Source organism: Mobula birostris, chromosome 19 (assembly GCF_030028105.1).
Source record: "Mobula birostris isolate sMobBir1 chromosome 19, sMobBir1.hap1, whole genome shotgun sequence".
NCBI classification, from domain to species: Eukaryota; Metazoa; Chordata; class Chondrichthyes; order Myliobatiformes; family Myliobatidae; genus Mobula; species Mobula birostris.
In genome coordinates, this window is record NC_092388.1 from 69,529,625 (window position 1) to 69,551,294 (window position 21,670).

At 42.9% G+C, this 21,670-nt stretch overlaps 1 protein-coding gene and 1 pseudogene across 8 annotated transcripts in view; one reads left to right on the top strand and one right to left on the bottom strand.

The window, feature by feature from the left end:
* Window positions 1-21,670, top strand: part of ulk4 (unc-51 like kinase 4) — a 702,256-nt gene that overhangs the window by 354,655 nt on the left and 325,931 nt on the right. The window lies entirely within an intron of this gene.
* Window positions 1-21,670, bottom strand: part of LOC140212672 (UBX domain-containing protein 6 pseudogene) — a 68,915-nt pseudogene that overhangs the window by 4,058 nt on the left and 43,187 nt on the right.

Below are 21,670 nucleotides of genomic sequence, written 5' to 3' on the forward strand. Positions count from 1 at the left end.
TATATTTTACACACACATACATATATATACACATATTATACACACACAGACAGATATATACATATATATATTACACACATATATACATATATATACACACTATATATATATATTTTATATATATATATATATATATATATATATATATAAAAAACACACACACACACACACACACACACTTGCTGTACTTCATTTACTTATTTATTTATTTTTTCTTTCACAATTATTGAACTGCTGCCGCTAAGTTAACAAATTTCATGACACATGCCGGTGATAGTAAACCTGATTCTGATTCTGAATATGCTACAGCTACCACCAACTTCATCAGAACCTACATGGATGATTTTGTGTCTTTGAGAAACATTGAAACATAGAAAACCTACAGCACAATACAGTCCCTTTGCCCCACAAAGCTGTGCCGAACATCTCCTTACCTTAGAATTACCTAGGCTTACCCACAGCCCTCTACTTTTCTAAGCTCCATGTATCCATCCAGGAGTCTCTTAAAAGACCCTATCGTATCCGCCTCCACCACCGTCACCAGCAGCCCATCACACACACTCACCACTCTCTGTGTAAAAAAACCTACCTGGCGTCTCCTCTGTACCTACTTCCAAGCACCTTAAAACTGTGCCCTCTCGTGTTAGCCATTTCAGCCCTGGGGAAAGCCCCTGACTATCCACACGATCAATGCCTCCCATCATTTTATACACCTCTATCAGGTCACCTCTCATCCTCTGTCGCTCCAGAGAAAAAAGGCTGAGTTTACTCAATCTATTCTCATAAAGCATGCTCCTCAATCCAGGCAACATCCTTGTAAATCTCCTCTACACCCTTTCTATGGTTTCCACATCCTTCCTGTAGTGAGGCGACCAGAACTGAGTACAGTACTCCAAGTGTCCTATACAGCTTCAACATTACCTCTCAGCTCCTAAACTAAATCCCACGATTGATGAAGGCCAATGCACTGTATGCTTTCTTAACCACAGAGTCAACCTGTGCAGCAGCTTTGCGTGTCCTATGGACTCGGACCCCGTAATCCCTCTAATCCTTCACACTGCCAAGAGTCTTACCATTAATGTTATATTCTGCCATCATATTTGACCTACCAAAATGAACCACCTCACACTTATCTGGGTTGAACTCCATCTGCCACTTCTCAGCCCAGTTTTGCATCCTATCAATGTCCCGCTGTAACCTCTGACAGCCCTCTACACTATCCACAACACCCCAACCTTTGTGTCATCAGCAAATTTATTAACCCCTCCCTCCACTTCCTCATCTAGGTCATTTATGAAAATCACGAAGAGTAGAGATCCCAGAACAGATCCCTGAGGCACACCACTGGTGACCGACCTCCATTAGAATATGACCTGTATACAACTATTCTTTGCCTTCTGTGAGCAAGCCAGTTCTGGATCCACAAAGTAATTTCTCCTTGGATCCCATGCCTCCTTACTTTCTCAATAAGCCTTACATGGGGTACTTTCGCAAATGCCTTGCTGAAATCCATATACACTACATCTACTGCTCTATCTTCATCAACGTATTTAGTCACATCCTCAAAAAATTCAATCAGGTTCTTAAGGCATGACCTGCCTTTGACAAAGCCATGCTGACTATTCCTAATCATATTATACTTCTCCAAATGTTCGTAAATCCTGTCTCTCAGGATCTTCTCCATCAACTTACCAGCCACTGAAGTAAGACTCACTGGTCTATAATTTCCTGGGCTATCTCTACTCACTTTCTTGAATAATGGAACAATATCCACAAACCTTCAATCCTCCAGAACCTCTCCTGTCCCCATTGATGATGCAAAGATCATCGCCAGAGGCTCAGCAATCTCCTCCCTCACCTCCCACAGTAGCCTGGGGTACATCTCGTCCGGTCCTGGTGACTCATCCAACTTGATGCTTTCCAAAAGCTCCTGCACATGCTAAGGCTTTTCGGTCCACTCTAAGTCATCCCTACAATCATCAAGATCCTTTTCAGTACTGAATACTGAAGCAAAGTACTCATTAAGTACCTCTGCCATCTCCTCCGGTTCCATACACACTTTTCCACTGTCACACTTGATTCTCTCACGTCTTATCCTCTTGCTCTTCACATACTTGTAGAATGCCTTGGAGTTTTCCTTAATCCTGTCCGCAAAGGCCTTTCGTGGCCCCTTCTGGCTCTCCTAATTTCTTTCTTAAGCTCCTTCCTGCTAGGTTGATAACCTTCTAGCTCTCTATCATTACTTAGCTTTTTGAACCTTTCACAAGCTCTTCTTTTCTCCTTGACTAGATTTACAACGGCCTTTGTACACCACGGTCCCTGTACCCTACCATCCCTTCCCTGTCTCATTGGAACGTATCTATGCAGAACTCCACACAAATACCCCCTGAACATTTGCCACATTTCTTCCATACATTTCCCTGAGAACATTTGTTTCCAAGTTCCTGCCTGATAGTCTCATATTTCCCCTTACTCCAATTAAACACTTTCCTAACTTGTCTGTTTCTATTCCTCTCCAATGCTATGGCAAAGGAGGTCGAATTGTGATCATTATCTCCAAAATGCTCTCCCACTGAGGGACCTGACACCTGACCATATTCATTTCCCAATACCAGATCAGGTACAGACTCTCCTCTTGTAGGCTTATCTACATATCGTGTCAAGAAACCTTCTTGAACACACCTAACAACTCAACCCCATCTAAACCCCTCGCTCTAAGGACATGCCAACAGATATTTGGGAAATTAAAATCTCCCACCACGACAACCCTGTTATTATTACACCTTTCCAGAATCTGTCTCCCTGTCTGTTCCTAGATGTCCCTGTTACTATTGGGTGGTCTATAAAGAACACCCAGTAGAGTTATTGACCCCTTCCTATTCCTAACTTCCACCCACAGAGACTCTGTAGACAATCCCTCCATGTCTTCCTCCATTTCTACGGCCTTGACACTATCTCTGATCAACAGTGCCACACCCCCACCTCTTTTGCATCCATCCCTGTCCTTTCTGAAACATCTAAAGCCCAGCACTCGAAGTAACCGTTCCTGCCCCTCAGCCATCTAAGTCTCTGTAATGGCCATAACATCATAGCTCCAAGCACTGATCCACACTCTAAGCTCATCCATTTTGTTCATAATACTCCTTGCGTTAAAATAGACACATCTCAAACCATCAGTCTGAGCGCGTCCCTTCTCTGTCACCTGCCTATACCATGTTTTCCCAAACCAGAATCCCTGAATTAACCAGGAGATTTACAGTCTGCTGAGGGAACATCTGTGATGTTGAAGAGGACCAATCTAGAAACCTACCATAAAATCACTCCTCTGTGAAGTTAGAGACACAATTGGATGCACAGAAGCAATAACAGTTTATGTGTCCTATTTCTTCCTTTAAGCTGAAACCTAACAATATAAATTATGTTGATGGTTCAATCAACAATGAGCTCAATGCCCTTTCTGCTCTCTTTGAAAGGAGAATAACACACCTGCGCAATTACCCACAACATCTGTTGACCCTGTGATTTCTATGGATGTATGGTGGAAAGCATTCTGACCTGGTATGGAGTCTCCAATGTGCAGGTTCAAAAAAGGCTGCAAAGGGACTCAGAACAGGCACAAGTCTTCGTCTCACTGACAGCTTCTGAAAAGGCTGTGCCTCACAAAGGCAGCATCCGTCACTGAGGACGTTCCCTCTTACTACTACCATTGGCAAGATGGTACACAAAACAAGATTCACTCTCAACATTTTAGAAACAGCTTTTTCCCCACTACCATCAGAGTTCTAAATGATTCATAAACATTATGTTGCTATTCATCTTTTGCACTATCTAGTTATGTATGTAGTATGTATTTATCTATCATTGTAACACAGCTCTGAACTGCTGCCACAAAATAACCAATTTCATGACATAAAGTATGTAAGTGATACTAAACCTGATTCTGATAGATTTACTGATGTAGGTACAGCAGGCAGCTTTGCCACAGCAAAGCAGAAAATTCTAATAACCTTATGCTCCTCTGTTGAACTTCATGCCATATCTAATGTTGGAATACTCAGTCAACAAGTTGATCCCTTCTGCCTTCATTTAGGAGTCACAGAATAGTTGGCATTTTAAGTGGAATTAAAGAACATGCAGAAATGGGAGCAGCACTTGGCCATCTAGCCCATCAAGCTTGCTCTGCCATCCAATAAGATAATGGTTGATCTGTCCATGTACTAGGTCCACCCACGTGCCTTTCCCTACAACACTTATTTTCACAATGTTTTCAAAATATTTAATGAGGTAGGCTCCTCTACTTCCCTGGACTCTACAGATTCACATAGAACATTGAAGAGTACAGTGCAGAAACAAGCCATTCAGCCCTCAATGTTGTGCTGAACCAGCTAAAAGGCAAACTTTTGAAGACCCAAACGCTAATCCATCTTATCCTCACTATGTCCATATCCTTCCATCTTCCTTCCATCCATGAACCTATCCAAATGTCTCCTAAAATGTATTTGCCTCTACCACCATATAAGGCAGCACATTCCAGACATCCACCACTCCCTGAGTAAAAAAGCATACCCCTCACATCCTCGAACCTACCCATCTCACCTTCAATGCATGCCCTCTGGAATTAGGCACGTCAACCATGGGAAACAGATATTCTCTGTCCACTCTATCTGTGCCTCTCATAATTTTGCAAACCTCTGTCAGATCTCTTGTCAGCCTCCAACACTCCAGAGAAAAGAAACCAAATTTGGAACACAGTCCTTTTTTTTCAAGAACACTGTGAACAAATTCACAGAGAGCTAAAACCTTCTCGTGCATAGAATGTTGCTTGCAAAATGTATCCATCCAGGAATCTAACACGCAATAGCGTGTAGTTATATTTCTTCAACTCCCTCCGCTTTTCTCTCTCTCTCATGGCTTTGGTTCTTAGCATGGTTGTCTTTTCAACAGCTTCTGATCTCACCTGTTGTTCGCATTTAACTTCTTCAGCTGTTAGATTATAGAAGTCATTGGGTAATTCAAATTTAGCTGCCTGGGGTGAAGGTTGTAAAACTCTGACCTGTCGATCCAGCTGTGCTCTAACTGGCTCAGCATTTAAAAGTTCATTCTTATATTGTCTGAGCTCTTCGTATGTAGTAAGAAAACCCTCATTGAACACATAAAACTCATCTTCATTCTCTTGCCTAGGTACCTGCAACATCTTTCTTTCAAATCCAATTGACTGTAAAAATTCATGTGTTCCTTCTAGTTCAGATATCCTTTCCTGAAAGACTTTGTTCTGCAACTTGATCTTTCTGTACTTTTCTTCACTGGGGTTATTGCATATGTTATCAATGTATTTGCCAAGAGTTTCACAAGCTATCTTTATTTTTCTCTATCCTTGTTGAATGTATGAATCATCATTATAGAGGCTCGTATCAGATCTTCAGCAAATTTCATAAGATTGGCCTCCTTAATATGCAAATCTCTCCCACTTTTAGATACTGAGGCATTTGTCAGAGGGCAAATGAAGTACACTGCATCAACAGAGAAATTGGTGCCATCTTTCTTCAGGGCACTTTTGGGACCCTGATTATTTACAGTCTGTACTTCAGAGTTGCAGCTTCAGTCATCAGCTCATTTTTTACCTCATTCCTTAAGCTGCCTCATTTATCCAGCCTTTAGTGATAGCATCTGCCCTCTAAACCAGGCAGCATCCTGGTAAATCTGCACCCTCACCAAAGCCTCAATATCCTTCCTATGGTGGGACGATCAGAACTGTACGCAATATTCCAGATGTGGCCTACTGAGAGTTTTGTAAAGTTGCAACATAACCTCCTGACTTTTCAACTCCATACCTTGACTTAACCAATTTCCCCCGGGATCAATAAAGTATGACTATGACTATAAAAGCAAGCATTCCATAAGCCTTCTTAACCACCATATCAACCTGTGTGGCCACTTTCAAAGAGCTATAACTTGGATCCCACTGTTAACACTGTTAACAACTTTGCCCTAATAGTGTACTGTCTCCTTGCATTTGCCTTACCAAGGAGCAACACCTCTCATCTCTCTAGTTTAAACTCCATCTGCCATATCTCAGCCATATCTGCAACTGATCTATATCGTGTTGTATTCTTTACCAGTCTTCTGCACTATCCACAACTCCACAAATCTTGGTGTCATCTGTAAATTTACTAACCTGCCCATCTGCACTTTCATTCAGATGATTTATATACAAACAGCAGAGGGCCCAGCACACATCCCTGAGGAACTGCACTAATTACACAGTGCCATCTCAAATAAGTCCCTTCGACCACTTCCCTCTGTCTTCTCTGTGCAAGCCAATTCTGAATCCAAACAGCCACTTTGCCACAGATCCCATGCATCCCAATCTTCTGGATTAGCCTCCCATGAGGGACTTTGTCAAATGTCTTACTAAAATCCATGTAGACTGCATCCACTTCCCTACCCTGTCTACAAACTCAATCAAGTTACTAAGGCACAACCTGATTAGGGTTTCCAAATCAAAGTTGCTGGTGAACGCAGCAGGCCAGGCAGCATCTCTAGGAAGAGGTACAGTCGACGTTTCAGGCCGAGACCCTTCGCCAGGACCTGACTGTACCTCTTTCTAGAGATTCTGCCTGGCCTGCTGCGTTCACCAGCAACTTTGATGTGTGTTGCTTGAATTCCAGCATCTGCAGAATTCCTGTTGTTAGGGTTTCCAAATGTTCATTTATCCAACCCTAAGAATTTAATCCAGCAATTTCCCTATAACTGACGTGAGACTCACCGGTCTATAGTTCCCAGATTTTTCCCTTGTTCCTTTCTTTAAAAGAGGTACAGTATTATCGACTCACTAGTTCTCTGGGATCTCGCCTGCAGCTAGAGAGGACACAAAGATACTGGTCAAGAACCCAGCAATCTTCTTTCTTCTCTCCTTCAATAACCTGTGGTAAATCCCATTTAACTACTTATCCACGAACTACCCATTAAGAGGTCCCAACACTTCCTCTTCCTTGACCCTTGGGATTCAGCTTATTCCTACTTGCCAAGGGCTTTTCATGGCCCCTCTCGACCTTCCTAATTCCCTTCTTTAGTTCTTTTCTGGTTTCCTTGTACTCCTCATGTGCTTCGTTTGATCCTGACTACTAAAGTTTTACATACTTTTCCTTTTTCTTCTTGACTAAATCCAACACCTCTTTGGACTTCCAAGGTTTTCTTATCTTTCTATCCCCGTTCCTCCTTCTAACAGGAAGATACCTTTCCTGTACTCTGTGCAATTGGTCTTTAAACACCCCTCCACATGTCTGATGTGGACTTGCCAGAGAAAAGGTGTTCCCAATTAATGCTTCTTAGTTCCTGCCTAATGTCCTCACAATTTTCCCTATCCCAATTTAAAACTCTCCTGCAAGGTCATACCTATCGTTATCTATAGCTACCGTGATAGTTAAGGAGCTGTGATCACTGTTTACCCACTGAAAGGTCAGTTACCTGGCTAGGCTCATTACCCAACGCTGGGTCCAGTTTGGCCCCTCCTATCATTGGACTGTCCACATATTGACTTAGGAAACCTTCCTGGATACACTTAGCAAGTTCAGCCCCATCTAAACCTCTTACACAGTTTATATTTGGGAAGCTGAAATCCCCCGTGACAACAACTCTATTATTTTTACACATTTCTTTAATCTGCTTCTTTCCGACATATACGTTCAATGAAAGCCTCTTGCCATCATACCCCTTCTTTAAATCTCTCAGCATATCCTTTGCTTTCTTCTCCGAAAAGCTGATCCAATGTGAGAACAACCACCTGAGTCTCGATATGGACAAGACAAAAGAGATTATAGTGGACTTCAAGAAGACGCCGGTTGACCACTCTGCATTACAAATCAATGGCTCTGCTATGCTCAAGGTTCCTTGGTGTGCACAGAACATGTGACCTAACGTGGGCCCACAACACCTCTTAATTAGTCGAGGCGGCACAACAACATCTATATTTTCTGAGGCATACAAGGCTCCCTGCCCTACAGCTTTCTACAGGAGCACTATCGTGTGCCCTGCCTAGCTGCATCGTTGTGTGGTATGGAAGCTGAAAGACCTTACAGAGGATAGTAAAAACTCGTGAGAGGATCACTGGGGCCTCCCTCTCCCCTGCTTGTGACATTTACTGGGAGCATTGTAGATGAAGGGGCCGAGATGTGGTTAGGGATCCCATTCCACAATCTCTTTGACCCACTACCATCAAGAAGGGGTTACAGGAACATCAGGATTAGGACTGCCAGACTGGCTAACAAAATTTTCCATCAGGCTGTGAGAATGTGAACCTGCCATCACTAGGACACTGAGCTGTTTATTGTACTGTTTACTGCTTGCCAGTGCTGTGCACTTTTGAATTATATTTTGTTGACTTATTCATAGTAATATTCAGGTGGATGTTTGAAAGCAAAGGACAGTACCATTATCATGGAAAAAGATGAGATTATGAACAGATGGACTGAGTATATTCAGGAATTGTTTGAAGACGATCGAAGTAAAAAACCAGAAATTAAGAAAATCTTAAAATCTGAAGTTCGTAATGCAAAAAATAAGATGAAGAAAGGAAAGGCAGCAGGTCCTGATGAATTAGTAATAGAACAAATTATTGCCTTTGAAGATTATGCAATTGAAAAATTTACTGATTTAATCAATGACATTTATGAGACTGGAATAATACCAGAAGAGATGAAAAAATCAATATTTATCCCTCTTCCTAGGAAAGCTGGAACAATAGAATGTGAATTACATAGGACCACAAATTTAATGAGTCATATCACCAAGATACTTCTAAGAATTTTGATGGCAAGAGCAGAAAGTAAGATACAAGCTGAAATAGGCAAAGAACAATGTGGTTTTGTGAAAGACAAAGGTACAAGAAACACGATATTGATGTTAAGGATACTGTCAGAACGAGCTATTCGAGTGCAAAAAGATTTGTTTGTTTGTTTTATCGACTATACAAAAGCATTTGATAAAATGAAGCACAATAAATTATTTGAAATATTACAGGAAACTCTAGATCTAGATTCGAAAGACCTCCGCCTAATCAGAAATCTGTGCTGGGAACAAACTGCCGCTGTAAGAATAGATGGAGAAGTGAGTCAGTTTACGAAAATCAAGAGAGGCGTTAGACAAGGGTGTGTTTTCTCCCCGATTTGTTTAATGTGTACAGTGAAACAATATTACAAAAAATAAGAGACAGCTTGGAAATCAAAGTTGGCGGTGAAAACATCAATAATTTTAGATATGCAGGCAGATGACACTGTGTTAATTGCAAGTACGGAGGAAAAACTACAAAACTTAATTGATATAGTTGTTGAAGAAAGTGCAAAAATGGGTCTATCTATCAATTGCAAAAAGACAGAATGTATGGTGATATCCAAAAAGAAGGAGAATCCTATCTGCTGGCTGAAAATAAATGGGGAAGACATGAAACAAGTACAGAACTTTTGCTACTTAGGAAGCTGGGAGGTGGCAGGTGCGACATGGACATCAAAAGAAGAATAGGGATGGCAAAAGACACCTTTACGAGAATGAAGAGTATACTGACCAATACTAAGCTAGGCATGACAACCCACCTCAGAGTACTGAAATGTTACGTTTATCCAGTTATGTTATATGGCTCAGAATGTTGGACAATATCTAGTAACATGAGGAAACAAATTGTAGCAGCAGAGATGTTGTTTTTGAGGAGGATGCAAAGAATATCATGGACGAAATGAATATCTAACGAGGATGTCATGAACAGAACAAACACAAAAAGAGAAATAACGTATGAGATCATGAAAAGGCAACGTAACTTCATTGGACATGTGATTAGGAAAGAAGAGTTAGAATGCATGGTAACTATGGGAAAGATTGAATGGAAGAAAGCAAGAGGAAGACAAAGACAAATGATGATGGAGACAGTAGCCAGAGAATTGGAAATGAATACCAATGAATTGATCCACTTGACCCGAAACAGGAGTGTGTGGGCCATGGCGGTCAAAGCTCAAACTGGGCATGACACCTGATGATGATGATGATGATTCGTGGTAATATTGTGTTCAATGCGCTGTGTGTAATAATTGTTTTTGCGGGTACACCGTCGCCTGAAGGTACTTTGTCTTGTATGGTTGTACAGTCAGTCGACAATAAACTTGAACTTAAACCTACCACGAACCGCATTTCCATCGGTCATCTCATCTGCTGCCTTTGGTAGTAATTTCCATGTTCTCACCACTGATTGGATAAAGCTTCTACTACCTAACAGCAACAGCTCTGGTTTTGTTCTTCCAAATAAGTTTATACCAGTGGTTCTCAACTCTTTACTACTCATGGCCCACTTTTGATTTTCATTTGCCTTTGTGGCCTCTACCCTCCATAGTCTCCATTAGTTTTTTTTGGTCAACTGTACTAATTATTCTAATATACAGTCAATATTGATGTTTTAGCAGATTTTAGGCATTATAGGTATTATATGTTATCTGTAATGTTACAGGTATATTTGAAAAATGAAACCATTTCAAAGCTCTGAATATAGAATTCCTTTATAATATATATAATATTCTTCCAACCAGCATTGAAAAAGCACTTACTATTGTTACTTTGGATATTTAATGAGATCGCTGTGACAAATACAAAGTGTTGTCATACAAATTGGACACAGCGCCATCATTTTGTCACGTGAGCGTGGAATAAAACCATGCACAAGATCTTTTTTTTTGCTGCAGTAACCATGGGTAGTCAGATGTATATAGAAAAGAAAAATTTCAAAATATATATATAGACAGTACAATACAATTGTGTAAGTAGGCTCTATAAAAAATTAGTAAACATCGAATAATTATAATAAGTGTAACCTCATGAAAAAGTATCAGTATTGAATATACAGGTTTCCACCACCATCCGAAGGTAGAGCATTCCTATGAAATGGTTCATAAGCCGGAATGTCGTAAAGCGAAGAAGCAATTACCATTAATTTATATGGGAAAATTCTGTGAGCGTTCGCAGACCCAAAAATAACCTACCAAATCATGCCAAATAACACGTAAATCCTAAAATAACGGTAACATATAGTAAGAGCAGGAATGATATGATAAATATACAGCTTATATAAAGTAGAAATACTTTTCTATAATCATTGCCTGCACTGTTCTCCGTAGCGAAAATCTCATGCAAGTGCTCTCGGCAAAAACACGGCGCAAGCGCTCTCGGCAAAAACACTCTCTCCAGTAACCTTTAAGCTATGAAGCTGCCAAATCATACCAAATAACACATAAAAATACACAGCCTATATAAAGTAGAAATAATGTATGTACAGTGTAGTATCACTTACTGGAATCAGGGAGACAGCGCAGAGCACACTGATGATGGCTGAGTCATCGGAGGTTGGTGTGGTGTGGTGGCCCCCACCCTCCGGGCAGCAAACCGATACCGATCCGCGAAGAATGCAGTGGTACAGCGGTAGCCGGGACGCACCCAGCACATCTTTAAGAAGAAAGCCAATCGCCTCTGATCTGGGCCGACATTTAGCTTGTTTATTTCAGCTTTTTTTCTTAAAGGTGTGCTGGATGCGTCCCGGCTACCGCTGCATTCTCCGTGAATCAGTATCTGTCCGCGGCCCGGGGGCTGGGGTATCGGGACACTGAGGTGTCGTCTGTTTCCATCAGGGCAGGCAGGTCATCTTCTTCTATCTCTGCCTGCCTGGATGTCAAAGGTCGAGGTTCGTCATCTGCTGTGGCTAATGTGGAAGGCTTGCTTGACTGCTAGCCTCGCGCATTTTTCTATCATACAGTTCTTTGTAAGCACTCAAACCATCTTGCAAATATGCCCTAAACCTACGTACCCTTTCAAAATTAAAGTTGTACTTTATCATTGCAGCGAAAATCTCACGCAGTTGCTTCACGTTCAATTCCTGGACTACTTCACTTTCGGTCCGTTCGCTACTGCATTCAGTTTCAATTGTTATCCTTTCCTCTTCCAATTGCATCAGCTCTTCATCTATCAGTTCTTGGTCATGGGATGCCAAAACCTCTTCAACATCACCTTCGTCAGCTTCCACAAGCCAAACTCACTTTGTCCTTACTTGTTCCACCATGATTGAAACCCTTAATTATGTCTAGTTTTGTGCTAAGTGTAACACCCTTACGAGCTCTTTTAGACTTTTCCGATACCTTAGAACTCATCTTGCAAACGGATGCTCACAGGCACGTGTTTAAGCAATGCTGGCGAGAATGCCGTTCCGAATCCGGCGGAGGGGCGGCTGCTCGGGGTGTGCACTGCTTTTTTTTCGTAACAGTAAAAACACCTTCTGTTAGTGAAAACAGGTAACTAATGTAGGTCTTTCGTAACAGCGAGGTGTCGTAAAGCGAACATTCGAAAAGTGGGGGATACCTGTACATATAAAATAAAACTAGTTTTTTAAGCAGGTTTTCTAATTACTTAAGTTTTTAGAGGATTTTTTAAAATGCTATTATACATGCATATTCTATGTGGCAATTATTGTGGATTTAACGTAAATTGTAGTAGTAGATAGTGATGTACTGGTAGACTTTATGCATTCTTGCCTCTCTTCAGTTTAGCTCAGGGGTGTCAAATTACCGGCCCGCAGGATTGTTTGGGGGGAAAAAAGTATATTCAGGATCATTTACTATGTATCTGTACGGCAGCCGCTCTCTCTCCCACCGCTGTCTGTGCTGGCTGCTGCGGCAGCAGCTTGTTGTGTGTACTTAGGAAACAATAGGCGGCAGTTAACCACCCGCTGTGCATAATCACCTACCACCCTGCACTGAAGACCACTAGGGCCCCACTGCGTCGTCAGACACAGTATAAACACACAGAGTACTCAGGTAAGTAACTGTAGCAAGGCTGAGACTGTTTGCTGCTGTGGTTCAAAATGCTTTCCAAGAAAAGAAAAGTTGACATCGAAGGTCGGATATTCAACGATAATTGGAAAGATCATTTTTTCTTCTGTGAGGTCAACGGCAACAAGTGGCTGTGGCAAATGAATACAATATCAAACGACACTATGAGACGTCACATGGAGAAAAATATAACAAGAACGCAGGACGACTCAGAACGCAAAAGGTAAACGAGCTTGAAGCAGCTCTGAAAAAACAGCAATCAGTGTTCCCTAAAGGTCGAGAGACTCATGATGGAGCTGTCAAGGCCAGCTATATTATTGCCAACAAAATAGCTGCTGTGTCGAAGCCATAATCAGAGGGGGAATTCATCAAAGCATGCATGCTGATGGAGGCTAAGCTGGTGTGCCCTGAGAAGAGACAGACTTTTGGTAATATCAGCTTGTCAAGAAATACTGTGGCAGAGAGAATCGGGGACCTTGCAGGAGATTTGAACAGTCAACTAAAAGACAAAGTGAAGTAATTTATTGCCTTCTCTTTTGCAATTGATGAGAGCACCGATGTGACTGATGTAGCTCAATTGGGAGTATTTATTCGTAGTGTTGATGCATCTTTGACCGTCACCGAGCAGTTTGTGGAGATAGTGCCCATGACAAACACCACAACGGCGAATGACGTTTTCTCCAGCCTCGTTGAGGCCTTGGACAGACTGGGAGTTGACTGGAGTCACGCTGTCAGCGTGGCAACAGATCGACGCACCATCCATGGTGGGGAAAAATGCAGGCGTTGTTGTGAAACTCAGAGGGGAAGTTCAGACAGAGAATCCAGAGCAGGAATTCTGGAATTTTCATTGTATTATACACCAAGAGGCGTTATGTAGCAGGAGCCTGAAAATGGACAATGCCATGGATGTAGTAATCAAAGCGGTTAACTTTATTAGAGCCAAGGGACTCATCCATCGGCAATTTGACAATCTTTTGTCCAAAAGTAATATTGGATACGGCCTACCCTACCACATTGAAGTCCACTGGTTGAGCAGAGGGGTTGTGCTCAAAAGTTTTTTCCAATTACGTGTGGAAATTGGACTATTCATGAACGAGAAAGGGAAGCCAGTGGCAGAGTTGGATGACCCAGACTGGCTTCATGATCTTACATTTTTGGTGGATATAACAGAGCACTTAAATGTGCTTAATGTTAACATGCAAGGCCGCAACAAACTTGTTACGGAATGCTACGACAGCATTTGTGCCTTTCAAATTAAATTAGGCCTGTGGGAGATGCAACTATCCTGGAGAAACCCCTCTTTGCAGACTGTGCGTGTCGCTCATGGGATTAATGACAATGGACAGGTACAAGGACAAGATATGACGGCTGAAAAGTGAGTTTCAAAATCGTTTCCAAGTCTTCACTCAGCACGGGAAGAAATTCTGTGCCGGAGGAACTCCAAATGGAACTAATTGAAATTCAGTGTAACTTGGCTTTGAAATATAGATTTGAGACTGTGGGTCTGGACTCATTCTATCAATACCTGGGACCGATGTACCCCAAGATGACAGACTTTGCCTCAAAGATCCTTTGCATGTTCAGGACAACATACCTCTGTGAGCAGGCATTCTCCATAATGAGCATTAACAAATCACAACTGCCCAGAAACTGGTCCCTGATGTACTTTATACTTTATACTTTATTGTCGCCAGACAACTGGTACTAGAACATAAAATCATCACAGTGATATTTGATTCTGCGCTTCACACTCCCTGGATTACAAATATTAAATATTAAAGATATTAAAAATAGTTAAAATTAGTAAATATTAAAAATTTAAATTATAAATCATAAATAGAAAATAGAAAAATAAGAAGTAAAGTGGTGCAAAAAAACGGAGAGGCAGGTCTGGATATTTGGAGGGTACGGCCCAGATTTGGGTCAGGATCCGTTCAGCAGTCTTATCACAGTTGGAAAGAAGCTGTTCCCAAATCTGGCCGTACGAGTTTTCAAGCTCCTGAGCCTTCTCCCGGAGGGAAGAGGGACAAAAAGTCTGTTGGCTGGGTGGTCATGTCCTTGATTATCCTGGCAGCACTGCTCCAACAGCGTGCGGTGTAAAGTGAGTCCACGGATGGAAGATTGGTTTGTGTGATGTGCTGCGCCGTGTTTAAGATCTTCTGCAGCTTGTTGACCAGCTGGTTAAAGCCAAGAGATGTCAGGTGTCTGGAAGCAGCAAGTGAAAAATGAGTGACACTGTTCGATGCACTGCGACATGTAAGCAAAATGCATTATGTAATATTGAGTGTCATAATATTGTGATTCATTCATTTTCTGACTATTCTATTGTTGTAAGTGTGATCACTTCAATAAAAATTAGAGGCTAACTGTGTTCATTGTCTGAGTTTGATTGCTGGAAGCAGGCTAATAAAAATTAGGTGCAGTTGTGTCGCATACATTTACAATTTGTTTCGTTAGGTCTACATTTGTGTCTGCTAATGTTAGATTTCAAATGGTTTATTAATGGAAAGGGTGCGGCTCCCAAAACAATCTTAGCCAAAATAGCATCGTTTTTTCTCTCTCTCATCACAACTTTCTTGTAGCCTACGACTGTAAGTTAATACCAATCATAAAAATAATGCTTGCTAGGCAATCTTCTTCATAAGAAATGAAATTGGTAAAGTGGAACACTTCGTAGTTATAGCAGAGACTGAGACACATGAGAGCAGGTTGAAAAAACAAAGGCAACGAAAGCTGTGGGAGCACAACTGATCTGGCCCGCATGAAGTCGCAGTTTGCCCAATCCGCCTCGTGACCTAAAATGAGTTTGACACCCCTGGTTTAGCTGTTTCTGGCAGATGACCCCACTGCAGTAACTGCAACCGTCATGTCATGTTTTATAAGTATTATAATGTGCACAAGTCAGTGGAAGGCAAAGAGAAATAGCCTTTGTTATGTTTTGTAAGTTGAATGGATGCCAGCCTCTTGCTGCACCCTCTCTGACTGGCCTTGCTGCAGACAGCCTCGCCCAAGCTGCAGTTTGTGATTTGGGGATGGATGTAGAGCAAGGTTCAGTGGGTCGCCCTGCAGGGTGTGAACGGTGATTTGTGTGTTTGTGTGTGGTCAAGCAGGAGCAGAGATAGTGATGGATGTGCCGCACACCATGTCTCCCACTTGTGCATGGGCGCGCGCGCGCCTACGCACAAACACACACAGCGCCAGCCAGCATATTTTTCATTTCATATATATATAGTAGCAAAATTATCTTGCCCATTCAAAACTCCTATGGCCCCAGTTTCTTGTTTTTTATTTCTGTTTTTATTACTTGATCTACACTTCTGACTGTGTGGCTCAGCACAGCTGCAATGCCATATTTCAGTTTGCTGACGACACCACTGTTGTTGGCTGAATCAAAGGTGGTGACAAATCACCATATAGAAGGGAGATTGAAAGTCTGGCTGAGTGGTGCCACAACAAAAACCACTTACTCAATGTCTGCAAGACCAAGGAGCTGCTTATGGAACTCAGGAGGAGGAAGCTGCAAGTCCATGAGCCAGTCCTCATCCGAGGATCAGAAGTGGAAAGGTCAGCAACTTTAATTTCTTGGTGTTATTATTTTGGAGTACCTGTCCTGGGCGCAGCACATAAGTGCAATTACGAGCAAAGCATGACAGTGCCTCTAATTTCTTTGAAGTTTGCAAAGATTTGGCATAACATCAAAAACTTTGACAAACTTCTGTAGCTATGTGGTAGAGAGTATATTGGCTAGCTGCACCACTGTCTGGTATGGAAATACCAATGCTCTTGAACAGAAAATCCTACTAAAATTTGTGGATATGGCTCAGTCCATCACCGGTGAGGTCCCTCCCACCAATGTACACTTCTACATGGGGCATTGTCACAGGAACGTAGGGACCCCCACCATCCAGGTCATGTTCTCTCCTCACTACTGGCATCAGCAAGAAGGTGCAGGAGCCTCAGCATTTACACCACCAGGTTCAGGAACAATTGTTAGCCCTCAACCATCCAGCTCTTGAACCAGAGGGGATCATTTCACTCAACTTCACTTGCCCTATCACTGAACTGCTCCCACTTTCAAGGATTCTTCATCTCATGTTCTCAATATTTATGGCTTATCTATCTATCTATCTATTTTGGGAGAGCAGTGTCATGTGCTTTACTGAGACGTGGCTGCACGAGGACATACCCGATCAAAGCGTTTCTATAGAGGGCTTCCAGACCGTTCGAGCTGACCGGAATTGCACTGAAAGCAGTAAGCGTAAAGGAGGGGGGCTGGCGGTTCTGGTAAATAACAGATGGTGCAATCCTGGGCATATTACGATCAAGGAACGTGTCTGTAGCCCGGATATTGAACTTTTTGCTGTTGAACTCCGGCCATATTATTTGCCAAGGGAAATCCCGCATGCAATTGTGGTTGTTGTGTACATCCCTCCCTCTACCAACCTGATGTCGGCGTGTAACATCATTTACACCGTCATAGCCAAACTACAAACCCAGCACCCGAGTGCCCTCACTACCATCTCAGGTGACTTCAACCAGGTTACCACGGCTAGAACACTGCCCAACTTCACGCAGTATGTGAGCTGTACAACCAGAGGGAAGAGGACTCTGGATTTGATGTACGCTAACATTAGGGATGCATACAGCTCCTCTCTCCTCCCCCCACTGGGAAGGTCAGATCACAACCTGGTGCATCTAAAACCCTGCTATGTGCCTCTGGTGAAGAGTAAACCTGCAACCTCGAGGACAGTGAGGAAATGGTCGGAGGAGGCTTATGAGGCGTTCCAGGGTTGTTTTGAGGTGACAGACTGGCAGGCACTCTGTGAGCCACATGGAGAGGATATTGATGGGCTCACAGAGTGCATTACTGATTACATCAACTTCTGTGTGGACTGCAATGTTCCAACAAGAACTGTCCTTTGTTATTCAAATAACAAGCCATGGGTGACAAAGGACATTAAGGACATCATAAACGCTAAAAAGAGGGCATTTAGAGATGGAAATAGGGAGGAGCTGAGGGCAATACAGAGGGACCTGAAAGCCAGGATCAGGGAGGCTAAAGACAGGTACAGGAGGAAGCTTGAGTGGAAACTCCAGCAGACAACATGAGAGAGGTCTGGAGTGGGATGAGGACCATCACTGGGTTTCGGCAAACTAGCAACAGACGAGCTGAAGGCAGTGTGGACAGGCCAACGAACTTAACCTGTTCTTTAACAGATTTGACATTGTGACCCCTGCCCATCCCCCACATGAGCCATCTGTTGTCGGCCCCCAACCAACACATATTCCACTCTCCCCTCCTACCCCTCCTCGCAGTCCCCCACCCTGCTCTCATGACTATACCCCTCCCCCACACGAAACCACCACGGTGGGCTTCAGGGTTGAAAGGGTGAGAAGACAGCTGAAATGTCTCAACCCAAGCAAGGCTGCAGGACCGGATGGTGTCAGTACCAGGGTGTTCAAAGCCTGTGCCCCTCAGCTATGTGGAGTACTTCGCCATTGTATTCAACCTGAGCCTGAGGCTCCGGAGGGTTCCTGTACTGTGGAAGCCGTCCTGCCTCGTCCCTGTGCCAAAGACACCGCGCCCCAGCGGCCTCAATGACTACAGACTGGTGGCATTGACCTCCCATATCATGAAGACCCTGGAGAGTCTTGTTCTGGAGCTGCTCCGGCCTATGGTCAGGCCACACTTAGATCCCCTCCAGTTCGCCTACCAGCCCCGACTAGGAGTTGAGGATGCCATCGTCTACCTGCTGAACCGTGTCTACGCCCACCTGGACAAGCCAGCGAGCACTGTGAGGGTCATGCTTTTTGACTTCTCCAGTGCGTTCAACACCATCCGCCCTGCTCTGCTGGGGGAGAAGCTGACAGCGATGCAGGTGGATGCTTCCCTGGTGTCATGGATTCTTGACTACCTGACTGGCAGACCACAGTACGTGTGCTTGCAACACTGTGTGTCCGACAGAGTGATCAGCAGCACTGGGGCTCCACAGGGGACTATCTTGTCTCCTTTTCCCTTCACCATTTACACCTCGGACTTCAATTACTGCACAGAGTCTTGTCATCTTCAGAAGTTTTCTGATGACTCTGCCATAGTTGGATGCATCAGCAAGGGAGATGAGGTTGAGTACAGGGCTACGGTAGGAAACTTTGTCACATGGTGTGAGCAGAATTATCTGCAGCTTAATGTGAAAAAGACTAAGGAGCTGGTGGTAGACCTGAGGAGAGCTAAGGTACCGGTGACCCCTGTTTCCATCCAGGGGGTCAGTGTGGACATGGTGGAGGATTACAAATACCTGGGGATACGAATTAACAATAAACTGGACTGGTCAAAGAACACTGAGGCTGTCTACAAGAAGGGACAGAGCCATCTCTATTTCCTGAGGAGACTCAGGTCCTTTAGCATCTGCTGGACGATGCTGAGGATGTTCTACGAGTCTGTGGTGGCCAGTGCGATCATGTTTGCTGTTGTGTGCTGGGGCAGCAGGCTGAGGGTGGCAGACACCAACAGAATCAACAAACTCATTTGTAAGGCCAGTGATGTTGTGGGCATGGAACTGGACTCTCTGACGGTGGTGTCTGAAAAGAGGATGCTGTCCAAGTTGCATGCCATCTTGGTCAATGTCTCCCATCCACTACATAATGTACTGGGTGGGCACAGGAGTACATTCAGCCAGAGACTCATTCCACCGAGATGTAACACAGAGCGTCATAGGAAGTCATTCCTGCCTGTGGCCATCAAACTTTACAACTCCTCCCTTGGAGGGTCAGACACCCTGAGCCGATAGGACTTATTTCATAATTTTCTGGCATAATTTACAATGCTCTTTAAATTATAACAATCTTTTAGTGTCTTCTGACTGCATCATTGTCATTTTTCTCCACGGCAGTTCTTCAGAATTTCTGACCTTTCTTGTTCCTGTTGTTTGCTGAGCACACAGTAAGATACATTTATAAGAGGAGAGATTCATAAAGTATCTTTTCCTCCTATATCTTTGGTACTGGACCTCTGAATAATATCTCACCTAATAAGAGCTCTCAGAAGCAATCACTTATAAAACTGGCAGCAACTAAAAACTTAAGACACGATGGGGCAGCAACTAAAAACTTAAGACACGATGGGGCTGCAACTAAAAACTTAAGACACGATGGGGCAGCAACTAAAAACTTAAGACACGATGAGTAGCATAATGTTGTAGTTACTTACATCTATCAAACTGTACAGTTTATTATTGTACTGCATAAATAGTCTGTCAATAATTATTCTGGAATCAAATAAGCAGCAGCAATGAGTTAACAGATTGATGGTGTCACGTCCAGTGAGATAGTGGCAATGAGTTTACAGATTGATGGTGTCACGTCCAGTAGATAGTGGCACGCTTGGTCACAACAGCCTCTCCGGGTCCAACAAGTGGTGAAAGTAGCTGTTTTAAACATTATTTTTTGTGATTGCAAGACTCTATCGGACCTCAGTAATACAAAATGCTGCAAAATGTGCGCTGGAATTTGTGTTGGTTTGGGCGCTGGCCCTGAAGGCCAGCTCTCACATCAGTGCTGCACCCCAGTGTGCACTGCCTGGAAGACAAGCTGGATATTGTTCATCTGTGGCTGACCCAACATGATATGAAGAACTACTGTGTGCTTCTTCTTGCAAGAACAGGCCCCATCAACCTTCAGGCTATTCCACTCAGGGACTTGTGCAGATATTATTTTGTGACTATATGTGCTATCATAACTGTATGTGCTGTGTGTGACTGTATGTACTTTGTTTTGCACCTTGACCTGGAGCAATGCTGTTTCGTTTAGCTACATACATGTGTACGGCAATTAATCTTAAACTTGAACTTAACATAGAACACAGAACAGGCTTTTCGCCCACAATGTTATGTGACCCTTTAACCTACTCCAAGATCACTCTGACCTATCCTTCCCACATAACCCTTCATTTTCTTTCAATCATGAAACTATCTAAGAGTCTCTTAAATTTCCCTAACGTTTCTGCCTCTACCACCACCCTGGCAAAACATTCCACACACTTACATTCCCTGTGTAAAATGACTGGATGCTCCAAATCAAGGGGACTGTCCTATCCAGAACCCTACGTAGGTGCTCCCTAAACAACCTGCACTTTTCCATTTTCATTTCACTTAGTCCATCCATTCTCAATTTATGCTTCTAATGTTCCTACCTAATAGCATCAATTCACCTTACTCTCAATTAAATCTTTTCTCATACCATCTGCTCATATTCCTATCCAAGGCTATGGTAAGGTTTAGCGAGTTGAATCGTAGTCTCTAAAATGCTGACCCACCAAGACATCTGCGTCATTCCAAATCAAGTATGGCCCGCACTCTAAAACAAGAGCAAATCTGCAGATGCTGGAAACCTGAGATACACACACAAAATGCTAGAGGAACTTAGCAGGCCAGGCAACGTCTAGGAAAAGAGTACAATTGACGTTTCGGACCGAAATGTGCACAGTACACGTTTGCACAGAGTACTTGCAGCAGCATCTCAGGCACACAGATCATTCTTGAGATGCTGCCCGAGTCATCCTGAGCATAGTTTTGTCATTTTTATGGAACTTCTTTTCAGCATTTGTGATTGCCTTGAACTTGAGCTGTGCCGAGACTGACTGAAAATTTCCAGTATAAGCCTTTCAAATGAAGGCTGAAGTTTTTATGACTTTTTTTTAAATTTTCTTTTATTTGGATAAGGAATTCACAAGCATCATGTACTTTTTTCACATGTATAACCTTTTCCATTTTTTATATGTATAAAACTATATTTATATGTTCTTAAGTACACATTGAGAT